The sequence below is a fragment of the Heptranchias perlo genome, unplaced genomic scaffold, assembly GCF_035084215.1.
Source record: "Heptranchias perlo isolate sHepPer1 unplaced genomic scaffold, sHepPer1.hap1 HAP1_SCAFFOLD_50, whole genome shotgun sequence".
NCBI classification, from domain to species: Eukaryota; Metazoa; Chordata; class Chondrichthyes; order Hexanchiformes; family Hexanchidae; genus Heptranchias; species Heptranchias perlo.
Genome location: NW_027139516.1, coordinates 5,213,441 through 5,226,753, shown reverse-complemented (window position 1 = coordinate 5,226,753; position 13,313 = coordinate 5,213,441). Strand labels below are relative to the sequence as shown.

At 42.6% G+C, this 13,313-nt stretch overlaps 1 protein-coding gene across 5 annotated transcripts in view; it reads right to left on the bottom strand.

Annotated features, from left to right (window-relative positions):
- Positions 1–12,098, bottom strand: part of LOC137314024 (NACHT, LRR and PYD domains-containing protein 3-like) — a 54,299-nt gene extending 42,201 nt beyond the window's left edge. The window contains exons 1-5 of one of the 5 annotated variants that reach the window (XM_067979721.1): positions 9,932–9,969; positions 9,545–9,625; positions 7,460–7,540; positions 4,981–5,793; positions 234–314 (exon numbers count right to left, since the gene is read on the bottom strand). The gene's annotated coding sequence lies outside the window, so the exon portion shown is untranslated. Of the gene's footprint in view, positions 1–233; positions 315–4,980; positions 5,794–7,459; positions 7,541–9,426; positions 9,508–9,544; positions 9,626–9,931; positions 9,970–11,512; positions 11,887–12,036 lie in introns of those variants that run through there. The other 4 variants (XM_067979718.1, XM_067979719.1, XM_067979717.1 and 1 more) reach the window with 4 other exon arrangements.
- Positions 12,099–13,313: the final 1,215 nt, after the last annotated feature.

Here is a 13,313-nt window from a genome sequence, read left to right as displayed (position 1 = left end):
AATAATATTATAAACAATAGCATTTTAGCGAGAATGAATAGATTGAAGTTTTAGCCTCTTAAATGACGCTGCCACGAATGTTAATTTCAAGAACTAAACAACCCTTACAATCTGATCAGTGAGTAACTCCCCGACTTTCAATATAATTGATTGACTTCACAAGTAAACGGCGAAAGCCCCATTGGTCTACTTTAAAACACTTTAATTGTGCTCAGTATATTCGGGGCCCTAACCTTGTGCTGCGGCTCCTGATTCTGGTTCCACAGTGTCCGGGTAAGTTCGGGATGTGGGGTCTGCAGGTTGATGAACACACCCTGGGTAAAGATGAGTTCCACATCACCGTCATAAACACGATCTTCAGCCTGATCAGTACAATCCCTCCCCGCCCTGTTCTCTGGTGCGGGGCTCGGTCTGAATCACACACCGTCTCATTCAAATTGAAATGGTCTTATAAATCACTGATATATTAACCAAAGCCATTACTTCTTTGTGTGGCAAAAATATCAACCCCCCCCCCCCCGGCCCCCATCTCCTCCATCTACGGTTCAGAAGACCCCGCGGTGAAACTGTGTTCTGTAGCCCGATGCAGTTCCCTGTCCTCAATTCGATTTTAATACTCACCATAAAACCTGTTTATTATCGAACCATAAAAGGACACAGATGGCAAGGGGCAAAGATCGCTGTTAGTTTATTGGGGTCAAACACCAGAGGGAAGGAATAAGTGAACTCTCTGAGTTGAAACGTTATGTGTTTGGAATTATCTCCCCTTTCGATAATTGACTGTTTCATTGCCCCGATTCTAACTCTGTGTAAATGTAACACATTCCGATCCCGGCTCTATTAATCTCAGTATTGGGTCTATTATAATGTTAATCTGATTCTTATTGCCCTGAATTTGTACAATTCCTGTCACATGACTGGTTACAGTTTATCTTCCAATCATGGCCATTTGTAAACAACAGAGCAATGATTATAATCTCCGGCAGATAGTCTCCAGTTAATGAGTAACAGTCTCGGCCTTGATCAGGATATTCACACCCTTCAGTATCAGGATCCAGGTTTCACTTACTGGAACTGAATCAGCAAATGTGTGCGGAAAACAAGTGACTTTTCAGTTCATCGGCCTGTTAATCTTTATTGGGGGTGATGGAATTTCACCCTTTCATTTAATCTTTGTTTTAAAAGTTTAATTGTAAACAATTTTACAACACCAAGTTATAGTCCAGCAATTTTATTTTAAATTCACAAGCTTGTGAATTTAAAATAAAATTGCTGGACTATAACTTGGTGTTGTAAAATTGTTTACAATTGTCAACCCCAGTCCATCACCGGCATCTCCACATTTTAAAAGTTTAGCAGCGAGTTCGATTTATTGTGAGGCTTAGAAACTCTGAACATTAAATTCACTTCCAAATTAGTGTTTGTATTTAACGGAAATATTAAAAGTCCATGCAACGCATTGCGAGTCCTCCATGTCCGATTCCATTTCCTGCTTCTCTGTCATCCCACTCCGTTTACAGCTCCCTTGCTTCGTGTCTGAAATCTCTGCCTTTCACCTGTCCACTTTCCCCAACCAATTCTGTACGTGACCGCAAATGTTTGTTTCCCCCCTCACACAGACCGGTTCCATATCTGTTTCTCCCCTTGTTTCCATTCCCTCAGCTCTCTGTCTGATTCTGTACTAACTTGCCTTCCCCAGATGCACTTTCCATCCCACCTGCTCCGTGACTGAATATCCCACTGCACCTGCAACCGCCTCCAGTTGAACGGCCTTTCCTCCACTCCTATCTCTCCCCGAACTCTTTATTCGATCCCCACCTGCAGCAATCCTAATTCTCCCCTTGCCCTTCCTTTCCTCCTGTTCCCGGCCTGATCTTACCCAAATCCTTTCGCCTTCCTGCTCCATATCTGATTCTACCCCTCCTTTCCATTCCACCTGCCCCATGCCTGATTACCTTCCCTGCTTCCTTCCCCATCCTGCTGCATGTCCGATTTCCCACACACAACAAAGGAAGAACCAAAGCTATTCTAAGTACTTCAGCTTCACACCAAGTACGGGCAGAATCCAACATTGGCTGCACAGCCCATCCCGTTTTATTTTCACAAATGCAGTTAACGTCTCGAGAAATAATCCCTACAATAATCAACCAGCATCAGGCTAATGTTTTTACATGGGAACATAGGACCACAAGTAGGCCATTCAGCCCCTCGAGCCCGCTCCGCCATTTGATAAGATCTTCAATATTCTTTTCTGTTTGGTCACACATCTCCATGTAAAAAATTCCACTTGCGGTATTTTGCCTATTTTATAGACTCACTGGATTAAGGACTCTTTCTAAGGTCCAATTATATCAATCTGAGTACATACCATTTATCGCCACTGTCTCCCAACTCCCTAACCTGTCAATCTGACAACTTACCATTTATCCCCGCTGTCTCCCAACTCCCTAACCTGTCAATCTGAGTAAATATCATTTATACCCACTCTCTCCCAACTCCCTATCCTGTCAATCTGAGGACATATCATTTATCCCCACTGTCTCCCAACTCACTAACCTGTCAATCTGAGCACATACCATTTATCCCCACTGTCTCCCAACTCACTAACCTGTCAATCTGAGTACATAACATTTCTCCCCATTGTCTCCCAAGTCACTAACCTATCAATCTGAGTACATATCATTTATTCCCTCTGTCTCCCAACTCCCTAACCTGTAAATCTGAGTACATACCATTTATTCCCACTGTCTCCCAACTGCCTAACATATCATTCTGAGGACATACCATTTAGACCCACTGAATCCCAACTCCCTAACCAGTCAATCTGAGGACATACCATTTCCCCGACTGTCTCCCTACTCCCTAACCTATCGCTCTGAGGACATACCATTTATCCTCACTGTCTCGCAACTCCTTAACCTGTCAATCTGAGTACATACCATTTATCCCCACTGTCTCCGAACCACCTAACCTGTCATTCTGAGTACATACCATTTATCCCCACTGTCTCCCAACATGCTAAACTGTCAATCTGAGGAAATAACATTTATCCCCACAGTCTCATCACTCCCTCACCTGTCATTCGGAGTACAAACCATTTATTCCCACTCTCTCCCAAATCCCTAACCTGTCAGTCTGAGAACATACATTTTCCCCACTGTCTCCCAACTCTCTTACCTGTCAATCTGAGTACATACCATTTATTCCCAAAGTCTCATCACTCCCTCACCTGTCAATCTGAGTGCAAACCTTTTATAGCCAATGTCTCCCAACTTTCTAACCTGTCAATCTGAGTACGTACCATTTATTCCCAAAGTCTCATCACTCACTCATCTGTCAATCTGAGTACAAACCATTAATCTCCACTGCCTCCCAACTCCCTAACCTGTCAATCTGAGATCATACCATTTATCCCCACTGCCTCCCAACTCCCTAACCTGTCAATCTGAGATCATACCATTTATCTCCACTGCCTCCCAACTCCCTGACCTGTCAATCTGTGTACATTCCATTTATTCCCTCTGTCTCATAAATCCATAACCTGTCAATCTGAGTACATAACATTTATCTCCTCTGTCTCCCAAATCCCAAACCTGTCAATCTGAGTATGCACCATTCATCCCCACTGTCTCCTAACTCCCTAAACTGTCAGTCTAAAGTACATACCATTCATCCTCACTGACTCGCAACTCCACAAACTGTCAGTCTGCGCACATACCATTTATCCTCACTGTCTCGCAAATCCTTAACCTGCCAATCTGAGTACATACAATTTATACCCACTGTCTCCCAACATGCTAACCTGTCAATCTGAGGACATAACATTTATCCCCACAGGCTCATCACTCCCTCACCTGTCAATCTGAGTACAAACCATTCATCCCCACTGTTTCCCAAATCCCTAACCTGTCAGTCGGAGAACATACATTTTCCCACTGTCTCCCAACTCCCTTACCTGTCAATCTGAGTACAAACCATTTATTCCCAAAGTCTCATCACTCCCTCTCCTGTCAATCTGAGTGCAAACCATTTATCTCCACTGCCTCCCAACTCCCTAACCCGCCAATCTGAGTACATACCATTTATCCCCTTTGTCTCCCAAATCCTAAACCTTTCGATCTGAGCACATATCATTTATCCCCACTGTCTCCCAACTCCCGAACCCGCCAATCTGAGTACATACCATTTATCCCCTTTGTCTCCCAAATCCCAAACCTTTCCATCTGAGCACATACCATTTATCCCCACTGTCTCCCAACTCCCTAACCTGTCAATCTGAGTACATACCATTTATCTCACAGTCTCGCAACTCCCTGACCTGTCAATCTGGTTAGCTACCATTTTCCACAATGTCTCACAACTCCCGAACCTGTCAATCTGAGGACATACCGTTTATCCCCACTGTCTCAAAACTCCCCAATCTATCAATTTGAGTGCATACCATATTTCCAGTCTCCCAACTCCATAACCAGTCAATCTGAGTACATACAAATATACCCACTGTCTCCAAATTCCTAACCGGTCAATCTGAGTACATACCATTTTTCCACACTGTCTCCCAACTCCCTAACCTGTAAGTCTGAGTACATACCATTTATCCCCACTGTCTACCAACTCCCACCAATTTCGAACACAAGTCAAAATACTGCCTCCAATTCCATGTCCGTTCGTTTTTGCCAATTATCTTTTGTATGGAATCTTATCGAATGCCTTCTGGAAGTCCACCTAGATAACATCTGCAGACATTCTTTTTCTACCTTGTTAGTGATCTCCTCAAAAAATTCAACTGGATCAGTCAGACATGAGTTCGCTTTAACAAATCCTTGCTGGCTCCCTATCTTCAACTCATATTTGTTCAAGTGCTCAGTCACTCGATCCGTAATCACCAATTCTGTTTCCGTATTTCTCCCAGTCCTCTAGATTACCTATTTACTTGGCATTTGTGTAAGTCATTTCCTTTAGCTTTACACTGCCTCTTACCTCACACGTTGACCATGGTTGCTTGACTGTACATGTGGAATATTTTGCCCTTTCTGGATATGTTTTGGATGAAAGTCTCTGTTCTATCCACAAAACAAAAGGACTGACTGAATCCAGCCAATTATCGCCCTCCCAGCCTCCTCTCAATGATCAGTAACCTGATGGACGGAATCATCAATGGCGCCATCAAGAAACATTCACTCATCAATAATCTGTACAGCGACGCTCATTTCGCGTGGTGCCTCAAATCCCCAGATCCCCACTTGTTCACAGATACAAGAGTTCAATGCCAGAGAAGAGATGACTGTAACTCGCTTCGACAAAAAGGCAGCGTTTGTCTGGATTTGGCACCATGGAGCCCCAGCATCTGAGGTCAATGTGGGTCAAAGGGTGAACACCCCGTTGCTGGAAACATTGGATTTCGGTGACGGTTAGCGGCTGTAATTTACTATGAAAAGTCTCAACGTCTAACCGTGTCATAAACGAAGATAATCTTTGAATATTTTTTACAACAGCAGAATTTTAGTGAGGTGTTTACATTTTGAAATTTTATTCTGTTAACTGTCGCTTCTTCCAGTAAGTTAACTTATGTAAAAAAAACAATCCTTTCTTATCAGATCCAGTATGGATACAACTTTTCAATCTCATTGCACGAATACACAAATCCACGGCGATGGATCAGTTCTGCTGCGTTAAAACACTCTGATCTTGCTCAGTAAATTCAGGGTCCTTATCTTGTGCTGCGGTCCTGAATATGATTCCAAAGTGTCCGGTAAGTGTACGTTATAGGTTCTGCAGGTTAATGAACACACCCTGGGGAAAGATCAGTTACACATCACAGTCATAAACACGACCTTCAGCCTGATCAGTACAATCCCTCCCCGCCCTGTTCTCTGGTGTGGGGCTCGATCTGAACCACACACGGTCTCATTCAAATTGAAATGGACTGATAAATTACTGATATTTTGACTAAAGTCATTAATTCTTTGTTTGAAAACAATTACTAAATACCCCCCAGCTCTTCCTCTCTGGCTCAGAAGACCCCGCTTTGAAACTGTATTCTGCAGCCGGATTAATTTCCGTGTCCGCAATTCGATTTTATTGCTCATCATAAAACTTCTTTATTATCGGAATATAAAAGGGTAGAGACAACAAGGGGCAAACATCATTGTTAGTTTATTGGGATCAAACACCAGAGGGAAGGACACAGTGAACTCTCTGAGTTGAAACATAATGTTGACTGACCCAGTCCCACACCCCACTGACCCAGTCACATACCCCACTGACCCAATCCCACACCCACACCCCACTGACCGAGCCCCTAACACCGCACTGAAACAATACTGCGATGTGAGAATTCCAAAGTTCCATATCACGACCTCAATGAATCAGCTGCTTCTCTTGTCCCTTATCATTGACATTCGTTTTAAAGATTATAATTCCCCAATCTGTAGTTATAGCTTCACCTTGACTGAACTGTCCATCAAATCGTTCAACTGGTGACAGTCCCAGAGAGATTAATGAACAATGGCCGCCTTCAGGCGGCGTTATTACTTCACCACTTTCCTTACACAGATGTTCTTTCCTCCCGGGCTTACCGATATCACAGGTGCCTGTCTGCAGCCAATTCTGTTCACACCACGTATGAATGGACAGGAGACAGTGGATACCATTGGCCGTCACTGCATCCCACCATCGTGCTGAAGAACGAGCTGTCGCCCAGACAAACTATAGCAGTGCACCAATTATACTGGCTCTACCCGCCAATGTACAAGGTGGACCTGCTGTGTCCAGTGCACAGAATCAAAGACTAATTGGACCCGGACAATCAGCGCCCTATCAGTCACCTCTCAATCATCAGCAAAGTGATTGAGGGAGTTGATCCATCAAGTAATACTCGCTCGTCAATAATCTGCTCGCCAACGCTCAGAACCGATTCCGGTAGAACCACTCGGTTTCAGACTTCTTTATCGTGTCAATTCACAAATGGATGCGAGAGTGGAGAACCAGGGGAGAAGTGAGGGGAACTCACCCCGTCAACAAGCAGCGTTTGACAGGGTGCGGCACCAAAGAGCTCCAGCAAACTGAGGTCAACGGGAGTCAAAGGGAAAACCTCCAGTGGCTGGAATCAGACGGGCCACCACACTGGGTTATGTTGATGGTTGGGGGCTGTGTTGTAAGTTGCAAAGTGTCAACCTCCAACTTTTTATTCATAAGAGATGTGATAATTCAGAAATACCTTCCAATAATATTTTAAACAATAGGATTTTAGCGGGAGAGAACAGATTTGGAGGTTTTAATCTCTTAAATGACGCTGCCACGAATGTTAACTTCAGGAAAGAAACAACCTTTACACTCTGATCCGTGAGTAACTCCCCGACTTTCAATATAATTGAATTACTTCATAAATAAACGGTGAAAGCCCCATTGGTCTACGTTAAAACACAATCATAGTGCTCAGTATATTCGGGGCACTAACCTTGTGCTGCGGCTCCTGATTCTGGTTCCACAGTGTCCGGGTAAGTTCGGGATGTGGGGTCTTCAGGTTAATGAAAACACCCTGGGTAAAGATCAGTTACACATCACCGTCATAAACACGACCTTCAGCCTGATCAGTACAATCCCTCCCCGTCATGTTCTCTGGTGTGGGGCTCAGTCTGAATCACACACGGTCTCATTCAAATTGAAATGGTCTGATAAATTACTGATATTTTAACCAAAGTCATCAATTCTTTGTGTGGGAAAAATACCAAATCCCCCCCCCCCCCATCTCCTCTATCTGCTGTTCAGAAGACCCCGCGGTGAAACTGTGTTCTGTAGCCGGATTCAGTTCCGTGTCCTCAATTCGATTTTAATACTCACCATAAAACCAATTTATTATCGGGATATAAAAGGGCACAGATGGCGAGGGGCAAAGCTCGCTGTTAGTTTAATGAGATCAAACACCAGAAGGAAGGACACAGTGAACTCTCTGCGTTGAAACGTTAAGTGTTTGAAATTATCCTCCCTTTCGATAAATGGCTGTTTCTTTGTCCCGATTCTAACTCTGTATAAAAGTAACACATTCTGATCCGGGCTCCATTAATCTCAGTATTGGGTCTTTTGTAATGTTAACCTTATAGTTATTGCCCTGAATTTGTACAATTCCAGTCACATGACTGGTTACAGGTTATTTTCCAATTGTTATTTATTACCAACAGAGCAATGATTATAATCTCCTGCAGTTAATGAGTAACAGTCTCGGCTTTGATCAGGATATTCACACTCTTCAGTATCAGGAGCCAAGTTTCACTTACTGGAACTAAATCAACAAATGTGTGCGGGAAACAAGTGACTTTTCTGCCTCATCGGTCTGTTAATCTTTATCGGTGATGCTTCAATTTCACCTTTTCATTTAATCTTTGTTTCAACAGTTTGACAGCGGAAATTTATTGTGAGGATGAGAAACTCAACATTAGCATTTGTATTTAATATTAATGTTAAAAGTTCATGTAACCTCGTTGCTCCTCTGTACCTTATCCCCCTTCCTTCGTCGATGTGCTGCCATTCCCAGTTTGTTTATGGCTCCCTTGTTTTGTGTCTGACATCCCTGCCTTTTACCTGTTTACTTCCTCCACTGATTCTGTGCCTGGCCGTTATTGTTTCTTAAACTTAATATATATTTATACACATTTATCCAATTAGTCTTTTATTACTTGCACTTTTTCATATTCCCTTTTTGCAGCTCTTAATATTTCCTTTGCCTTCCTTTGTTGTTTTCTATATCTCTCCCAGTCCTCTGGATTACCAATTTATTTGGCATTTGTGTAAGTCACTTCCTTTAGCTTCATACTGCCTCTTACCTCACACGTTTACCATGGTTGCTTGACTGTACAATTGGAACAATTTGCTCTTTAGGGATATATTTGGATGAACAGCTCTGTTCTATCCACAAATTAAAAGGACAGACTGAATCCAGCCAATTCCCGCCCTCCCAGCCGCCTCTCAATGATCAGTAACCTGATGGACGGACTCATCAATGGCGCCATCAAGAAACATTCACTCATCAATAATCTGTACAGCGACGCTCAGTTCGGGCGGTGCCTCAAATCCCCGGATCCTCACTTGTTCACAGATACAAGAGTTGAGAAGAGCTGACTGTAACTCGCCTGGCAACAAGGCAGCGTTTGTCTGGGTTTAGCACCAAGGTGCCCCAGCATCCTGAGGTCAATGTGGGTCACAGGGTAAACACCCCGTGGCTGGAAACATTGGATTTCGGTGACGATTAGAGGCTGTGATTTACATTGAAAAGTCTCTACCTCTAACCGTGTCATAAACGAAGATTATCTTTGAATACTATTTAGAGCAGCGGAATGTTAGTGCCCGAGTTTACATTTGGAAATTTTATTCTGTTGAATATCGCTTCTTCCAGTAAGTTAACTTATGTAAAAAAAAGTCCTTTCTTACCTGATCCAATATGGATACAACTTTTCAATCTCATTGAAATAATACACAAATAAACTGCGATGGGTCAGTTCTGCTGCATTAAAACACTAATTGTGCTCAGTATATTCGGGGTCTTTACCTTGTGCTACGGCTCCTGATTCTGGTTCCAGAGTGTCCGGGTAAGATAGGGTTGTGGGGTCTGCAGGTTAATGAATACACCCTGGAGTAAAGATCAGTTACACATCACCGTCATAAACACGACCTTCAGCCTGATCAGTACAATCCCTCCCCGCCCTGTTCTCTGGTGTGGGGCTCGGTCTGAATCACACACCGTCTCATTCAAATTGAAATGGTCTGATAAATTACTGATATTTTAACTAAAGTCATTAATTCTTTACGTGGAAACATAAACTAAATACCCCGCACCCCCCCAGCTCTTCCATCCGTGGTTCAGTAGAACCCGCGGTGAAACTGTGTTCTGTAGCCGGATTCAGTTCCGTGTCCTCAATTTGAATTTAATACTCACCATAAAACTTGTTTATTATCGGACTTTAATAGGTTACAGATAACAAGGGGCAAAGCTCGCTGTTAGTTTATTGGGATCAAACAGCAGAGGGAAGGACACAGTGAACTCTCTGCCTTGAAACGTTAAGTGTGTGGAATTATCCTCCCTTTCGATAATTGGCTATTTCTTTGTCCCGATTCTAACTCTGTATAAATGTAACACATTCTGATCCGGGCTCTCTTAGTCTCAGTATTGGGTCCATTATAATGTTAATCTGATCTTTATTGCCCCGAATTTGTATAATTCCTGACACATGACTGGTTAGATGTTATTTTCCAATTGTTATTTATTAACAACAGAGCAATGATTATAATCTCCTGTAGAAAGTCTCCAGTTAATGAGTAACAGTCTCGGCCTTGATCAGGATATTCACACCCTTCTGTATCAGGACCCAGGTTTCACTTACTGGAACTGAACCAGCAAATGTGTGCAGGAAACAAGTGAAATTTCTGCTACATCAGCCTGTTAATCTTTATTGGGGATGATGGAATTTCACCTTTTCATTTAATCTTTGTTTTGAAAGTTTAGCAGCGGATTCAATTTATTGTGAGGCTGAGAAACTCTGAACATGAAATTCACTTCCAAATTAGTATTTGTATTTAATAGAAATATTAAAAGTTCATGCGACCCATTGAGACTCCTCCATGTCTTATTCCCATTCCTGCTTCTCTGTCCTCCAACTCCGTTTACGGCTCCGTCTACTTCGTGTCTGACATCCCTGTTTTTTTACCTGTCTACTCCCCCCACCGATTATGTGCCTGACCTGTAATGTTTGTTCCCCCCACCCCACCGGTTCCATATCTGTTTCTCCCCTTGTTTCCACTCCCTCAGCACTATGTCTGTTTCTGTTCTAACTCGCCTTCCCCAGATGCACTTTCCATCCCACCTGCTCTATGCCTGAATGTCCCTCTGCACCTGTATTTATTCTGAGGCTGGGAAACTCAACATTAGCATTTGTATTTAATATTAACATTAAAAGTCCATGTTACCTCGTGCGACTCCTCCGTACCTTATTCCCCGTCCTGTTTCTCTGTGCTGCCGCTGCCAATTTGTCCCTGCTTAGTGTCTGAAATTCCTGCCTTTTACCTGTCTACATCCCCACCGATTCTGTGCCCGGCCGTTAAAGTTTCTTACACTTAATGTATATTTATACACATTTTTCCAATTAGCCTTTCTATTACTTGCACTTTTTTTCGTATTTTCTTTTTGCAGCTCTTAATATTTCCTTTGCCTTCCTTTGTTGTTTTCTGTATTCCTCCCAGTCCTCTGGATTACCAATTTATTTGGCATTTGTGTAAGTCACTTCCTTTAGCTTCATACTGCCTCTTACCTCACACGTTTACCATGGTTGCTTGACTGTACAATTGGAACAATTTGCTCTTTACGGATATGTTTTGAATGAACAGCTCTGTTCCATCCACAAAACAAAAGGACAGACTGAATCCAGCCAATTATCGCCCTCCCAACCACCTCTCAATGATCAGTAACCTGATGGACGGACTCATCAATGGCGCCATCAAGAAACATTCACTCATCAATTACCTGTTCAGCGACGCTCAGTTCGGGCGGTGCCTCAAATTGCCGGATCCCCACGTGTTCACAGATACAAGAGTTGAATGCCAGAGAAGAGCTGACTGTAACTCGCCTGGACAACAAGGCAGCGTTTGTCTGGGTTTGGTACCAAGGAGCCCCAGCATCCTGAGGTCAATGTGGGTCAAATGGTAAACCGTCCCGTTGCCGGAAACATTGGACTTCGGTGACGGTTCGAGGATGTGATTTGCATTCAAAAGTCTCAACCTCTAACCGTGTCGTAAACGAACATTATCTTTGAATACTATTTACAAATGCAGAATATTATTGCGCGAGTTTACATTTGAAAATTTTATTCTGTTAAATGGCGCTTCTTCCAGTAAGTTAACTTATGTAAAGAAAAAGTCCTTTCTTATCTGATGCAACATGGATACAACTTTTCAATCTGATTGAACTAATACACAAATACGCGGCGATGGATCAGTTCTGCTGCATTAAAACACTGTTATTGTGCTCAGTATATTCGGGGTCCTTACCTTGTGCTGCGGCTCCTGATTCTGGTTCCAGAGTGTCTGGTTAAGTTCGGGTTGTGGGTACTGCAGGTTAATGAACACACCCTGGGTAAAGATTAGTTACATGTTACATTCACAAACACGACCTTCAGCCTGATCAGTATAATCCCTCCCCGCCCTGTTCTCTGTGTGGGGCTCGGTCAGTATACACACGGTCTCATTCAAATTGAAATGGTCTGATAAATTGCTGATATTTTAATCAATGTCATTAAATCTTTGTGTGCAAACAATGATTAAGTTGTCCCCCAATTCTTCCATCTCTGGTTCAGGAGATCCCACAGAGAATCTATGTTCCGTAGCCGGATTCAATTCCGTGTCCTCAATTCGATGTTGTTGCGCATCATAAAACGTCTTTATTATCGGAATATAAAAGGGCAGAGATAGCAATGGTCAAAGCTCGCTGTTAGTTTATTGGGACCAAACACCAGAAGGAAGGACACAGTGAACTCTCTGAGTTGAAACGTTAAGTGTTTGGAATTTTCTTCCCTTTCGATCAGTAGCTGTTTCTTTATCTCGATTCTAACTCTGTGTAAATGAATTACATTCGGACTCCGCCTCTATTAATCTCAGTATTAGGCCAATTAGAAAGCTAATCTGATCCTTATTGCCCTGAATTTGTCCAATTTCCGTCACAGGTTATTTTCCTATTAACAACAGAGCAATGATTATGATCTCCTGCAGAAAGTCTCCAGTTAATGAGTAACAGTCTCGGCCTTGATTAGGATATTCACACCCTTCAGTATCAGGATCCAGGTTTCACTTACTGGAAATGAATCAACAAAGGTGTGCGGGAAACAAGTGACATTTCTGTGATATTGTTCTTTATTGGCTTTTGGCGGTGCTGTAATTTCACCTTTTCTTTTAACCTTTTAACAGTTTTCAGCAGATTCAACTTATTGTGAGACTGGGAAACTCTGAAAATTAAATTAATTGGCTCCTCGGTTCGTGATACCTAACTACTGAAAACAGCCTATCCTGTCCCATCCGTTCATAATTTTAAACATATAAATCACATCCCTCCATAATATGTGTTGTTCTAATGGAAAACACGGCGTTTGTCAAAATCTTTCTTTGTATCTGTTTCTCCTGATACCAGGAAGCATCCTCGTGAATCTGGTTTGTTCACTCTCAAGAGGCTCAATATCCTTCCTCCAGCGTGGAGGTGATACTATACTCTAATGGAGGTCATATTAAGGTTTTATGTATGTTCATTATTACCTCTTAACTTCTTTATTCTATAC